The sequence below is a fragment of the Callospermophilus lateralis genome, chromosome 3 (genome assembly GCF_048772815.1).
Source record: "Callospermophilus lateralis isolate mCalLat2 chromosome 3, mCalLat2.hap1, whole genome shotgun sequence".
NCBI lineage: Eukaryota > Metazoa > Chordata > Mammalia > Rodentia > Sciuridae > Callospermophilus > Callospermophilus lateralis.
The window spans coordinates 185,084,686-185,090,233 of NC_135307.1; positions in this window are offsets into that span (position 1 = coordinate 185,084,686).

Sequence of the window (5,548 nt, forward strand, 5' to 3'; positions counted from 1 at the left end):
CTGACACACCTCCCGACTGGGGTATCCCATACAGACAATTTAGAGTCTAAGGCAGATGCTTGCTTTCCTTGTGACATTCAATGGCTTCATATACAAGAGGCAGTCCCTTCAGTGAGTGGCCCCCAACCCAGTGCACACACAACCTGACACTCCAGTGAATGTGGCCAATGAACAGCGTTGTTTGAAACCGTGATATGAAAAATCAATGATATGCCTGCACGTTCCACATTTAGCTGGGGTGCCTGGTGAGCCCACAGTGCTTAGTAACTGAACAGAAAGTTCTAGTCAGCCCCGTCGGATCCCTTGTTGGAGACTTGGCCGGGATGGTCTACTCGGTTTAGGTTTAAGAAAGAAAACACGTTCTCAAGAGTGTCTCATGGGTTCTAATTAATGTAAAATCTCATAAATTAGGTCTTTATCCTTCATAACTCCTCTGGCCTTCTGCTTGCAGATGACTTCACCACCAAGCCATCTGTTAATTCCAATGATTAGTACCAAGCTATTGGAATAGTTTGGAGAAGAGAGAAATTAAACATCTTTTGAAAAAAAAAAACACATTTTTTTGAAAAACATCCTCTCTCTCATCTTCCTAAGTTATTGACAGGAAGAGTCTCCAAAAAAATTAAGAAGACCAGAAAAAAAAAAAAAAAGTGGTTAGGACATATTGCAGCCCCTGGACACAGATGTTCCTGAGCCCTGTTTGTAAATGTCTTCCTCATCTTGTTGGTGTATCCGGGCTGAGATTGATGTTTTTCCTACCTTTTAATTGGCCAATCCCCTTCCACAAAGGTCATTCTCAATATCTTTGTTGAACTCCATCAAACTCCCCAAGTTACAGCATCACAGGTCACCCAGGCCAGATCACACCTCCCTGTCCTGCCATGGGAAAGCGGTCATCCTCCCTCACCCCAAAACACACACGCACACAGAGTGAAGGGACTCTCCAGCTGGGGGTTGGCTCTGATCTCCCCTCCAGGACCTGCCAGGTCAAAGAAGCTCCAAGCAAGTTGTCTGTAAATGGGGGCAACCAGGGCCCAGCTTTAGGTTCCTTTGAAGTCACAGCACTTTGTATTCAAACACCCAGAGCCTTCGGAGTGCCTGTCACTCTGCTGTGAAATATTGATATTGGCAGGTGGTGGCAATAAACTCCTCTGGCCCCTTTGGTTTCCAGGCGGCATTTATTCTGATGCACTTTCTTTTTCCCTCGGACTCCATGTCCATCACGAGCTGTCGACCCCAGCTTGCAGGCGGCACGATCAGCCTTCCCTGGTCCCCCTCTGACACTTCAATAAGGACTGGGAGGTGATTAATACTCCCCGGGCCATGGCTTCCAACACATGTGCAGGCTCCTCCTGCCCCTCAATGCCCATTCTCCCCGTCCTTTATAATTGCTGGGGTGGGAGGCCTTTGAAAAGGGGCACCAGGGACACAGGCTTCTAGCTCAACCTGCTGCTCAAATAATAAAAATGAAAGCACAGACATTTGTCACCACTGAAGGCTGTTTCCTGGGCATTGTCACCTGCGTGGGCAGGGGGACCTGTGCTCCCAAAAGGAGTTGACAATGGTTGGTCCCTGCTTTCCTATTTCTACATTCAGGTTTTATTTTTGTTGAGGTCTGGACACAGTTCCTCACTAGGACCCGACCTTGCTCTTGGGATCATGGTGTGACAAAGCCATGAAGTGCTGGTATCAGGAAATGTATAGAAACTGGTTCCCCCAAAGGGAGGGAGCCTCAGGACCTCTGGGGCTCTTCCACAGGCCCTGCCGGGTGGGCACAGGACTCTGCCTTGAGGCTGAGATAAGCTTTTAAGGGAAAGAAGGGAGGAGAGGACAGTGAAGGCCTATCTGCTTATCTCAGGGTTTCTAGGTCACCCCAAGTGAGCCAGGTGTGTGCACCTGCTAGGAAGAGGCAGCGCCTGCAATGGAAGCCGTGTAGGAGCCTACCCCCGAGGAGAAGCAGACAGAGCAGGCACCACTTGCTTTGGCCCAGCCCCGTCCTGTGGCTGTGGCCAGGGGGTAAAGCTGTGTGCGTAGCCACACCAAAGGCCCTGCCATGCCCGGGCAGCCAGCCACAGGTCTACTCCCTAAAGGGAACTGATGGGTCCCACAGCCGCCGGGAGAGAAGCTACCTGTACTACCGCTCTCCAGAGTGTGGAACACGTCCTGCAGGGAGCAAGAACATGTCTGTTTTTATGGTTTAGGTTTACAATTAAGGTTCTGCAAACACTGCCGACAAACATTGAGAGCCCAGATGATGCACACTCTTGTACACGCCGTGTCTGTGTCGTTGGTTTAGAAACACACTTTAAGATCATTTCCTCTAGTTTTGATGGGGAGAAATTATAAAGCAGGTTGAATAGTGCCCCCCAAGTCCTAACCCAAAGCCCTGCAGAAGTGGCCTTACTAGGCAAAAGGTCATTTCTATGGTTGGTTGATTGACTTTGCAGAAGGAATCAATTCAAGGTTCTCAAGATGAGACCAAGTGGGATTTAGTGTGCAGCCTAAATCCAATGACACAGAAAAAGTCAGAGGGAGGTCTAACCCATGGTGACACAGGGAGGAAGCCATGTGGAAATGAAGCCAAGACTGGAATGATGTGACCACAAAACAAGGAATACCCAGAGCCAACTTGGAGAGGAAGGGAGTATCCTCCTCAGAACCCCTGGAGGGTCTGGGAGGCTCCTGGACTCCAGACTGAAAGAGAATAAGGTTTAGTTGCTTCAAGCCACCAGGTGTATGGTGATTTCTTACAGCAACCTAAGAACCCCAATAGAAATGCCCAGTAGCTGCTGCCTGTTGCACAGGGCCTCACACTCCCCCTTTCCTCCCCAGAGTCCTCCCTAAAGTCCTCCCCTCTGGCCATGAGCCTGCATGTGTCCCATCCCCCTCTAGAAAGCCTCTGCCTTGTTCTGTCACATCCAGCTTTCCAGAAGAAGCCCCCTGTCCCCAAAGAGAACTTCCCCTGCGTGTCTCTCCCCCAACATGCCCACAAATGGCCTGGTCTTCCACTGAATAGCAAAGACCCTTATTATCACGCGTCACACTGGGCACTGCACTCAGCATAAGTTACACAGCTCCCCTGACCTCTAGGTGAGCCCTGGGAGGCATTGGTCTCTGATAGTATGGCTGAGGCATTGGACAGGGGACAATGCCATACCATCAGAGACCCCACATGGAAGCTGACTGACCACAATGTCATTCCCAGTAAGATGGGAGCAAAGGAGAGTCAGTTGGTTCTCCTGGCTTCACCCACCATCCCATTCATCAGAGCAGGGATTATCTTCTTCCCTCCCCTTCAGGGGCACAGTGAAGAGTCCAAAAATGGAAACAGAGGCCGCAGGAGTTTCCTGGATGAAGCTGTCTTTAAGGTGCTGGGAAGGGAGCTAGTTGGTGGGGGACTTCCATCATTTGGGTCAACTGGCAGAGTTCCAGATGGTCCAATGAGATCCACACTGGGACCCACTGGAAACCTCCCTGACCTACAGAGCTGTGCCTGCCACCCTGCCAGTGCCTCAGCAGGTGACCAGTCACAGCTGTCACTATAGTTCCACACCCGCCTAACAGAAGATTCAAGAATTGGACTTGAGGGAAGACAGGTGAGGGCAGGCTCCATGGAGACAAGAATCAAGGAGCTCACCACAGGGACCATGATGCCCATGGGGCTCCCCTCACACATGGGGCCCCCATGCCCCAGAAGTCCCACCCAACTCCTCACCTTCCAGGGGCTCTGAGCTGTGATCTGCCATTCACAGAGTGCCAGGCTGGACCTGGATGCCCAGTGGTAGGTGCAGGTGGAAAAGGCTCTGAGAGAGAGGAAAGTGGGCACGCATAGTGTCTAGAAAGCACAGAGGTGACACTGATGTCAGCTGCCACAGTCACAGGAAGGCCCCGTGACAAAGCAAAGAGTTGCACTGTGTTCTTTGGCGCTTGGTGTGGGAGCCTGCAGTCTGGGGCTGGTGTGCAGAGCAGCATTTGGCCTTGAGGCATCTCTGTGGTTGGGGTAGGGGTCACCAGGCACAGCCCAGTGTGAGCGCCATGGAACAAGGAGCAACACGATGCAGATGAGGGCGAGAAAGAGCAGCGCTGGGCACCTTGAGGGCACTTCCACCTCCCTCACCCTATTCCCCATGGGAATAAGGACCTTCACATTCCTTAAAACATATCTTTTGCCTTTACAGCTCTCCATCCAACTACTAGAGCAAACACCTGCCTTGATTTAAATTCTGGGTAACAGAGCATTGGTCTTCATCCTCCACCACCACAGAGGGTTTGGGGGCTGACGAATGGGGGAACGAAGGGGAGCAAGTGCCCTCTGCCTGCAGGGGCTACTGGGGCTGCCCAAAAGTGGTAGAGAAGGTGCTCCACACACATCTCCAAGACCAAAAACCTCAGTCTTCAGACATAGTCCTGGGGCAGGCTTTGAACCAAAGAGGTAAACATCAGTCACAGAAGGGTGGTAATTCAGTCACTGCTGGCCAGATGGGGCCTGCAGCCTCTCACAAATGGTCTTCATCTTCTCAGTTAACCCTCAGCAAGCAAGGCCCAGGCTGGGCTCATTGCTGCTGGGAAGAGGAGAAAGGGAGGGGACACAGGGGTCCAGAGAAGGTAAGTGACTTACCCTGGTTTTCAGTCTTTGCAGCTTAGAATAGCCCCTTCCAGGAAGCAGCCTCCAGAGCTCCTGTACTTTCCTTCTGGGTGTGGGGAGGGCAGCTCTCCCTGCCTCCCAGGCAATCATCTCAGCAGTGGCTCTCGCAGAACCCCTCAGATGTCTGGTTCCTGTTGTCCCAGGCTCTAGAGGGACTCTGCTCAGTAAGGACCTGACTCCAGGATGTGCATGAACTGCTCAGTGTGGGAGGCTCTGTCTCCTCATGGTCCCTCTCATTATCTCACAGACATCCACTTTGACACTGTCCCTCATGCACTGACCCCTGCTGGAACTGGGCCGGCTGCTGTGCACCCTACATCCCAGCCATCTGTCCAGTCTAGGTTCACTTCCAAGGGGAGCTTTACCTGAGTTCTTGAGGATCCCATGTGGCTCTGGCCCCTCCAGTCGGAGACGGGGACAACTTCTTCTTGGCACCCACGGGGGCTTACGCAATCTGCTGGTTCTCAAGGGGGCACGGCTCTGCCAGAAATTCCCTTCGTACCTGCAGGACAGAGAAGCACACGTGCAGGAACAAGCCTGGAGAGCACGGGCCCCACAAGTCAGGGACAACTCTGGGAGAACTCAGCTGGACTCTCGCTGGTCAGCTTGGAGCAACCCTGCTACCCGCAGTCCTCATCCCCACCCAGGACACGGGAGGGACTAAGCCATATAGTGCTTCATGAAGCTCCCATATGGCTGAGTCAGACTTTGGGAAGGTCAGCTGCTATGAGGAAGCCCTGAACTGGTGGCCTCCCTTCTTGCTGAACAGACCCCCTGTGAAGATGTTCTGTAATCTGCATTGACCAGTGTCATGGCCACTAACTCCTGTGGCTGTTGAGCATTTAACATGTAGTCAGTGTGTCTGAGAAATCAGGCTTTAAATTTTGTCATTTTAATTAATTT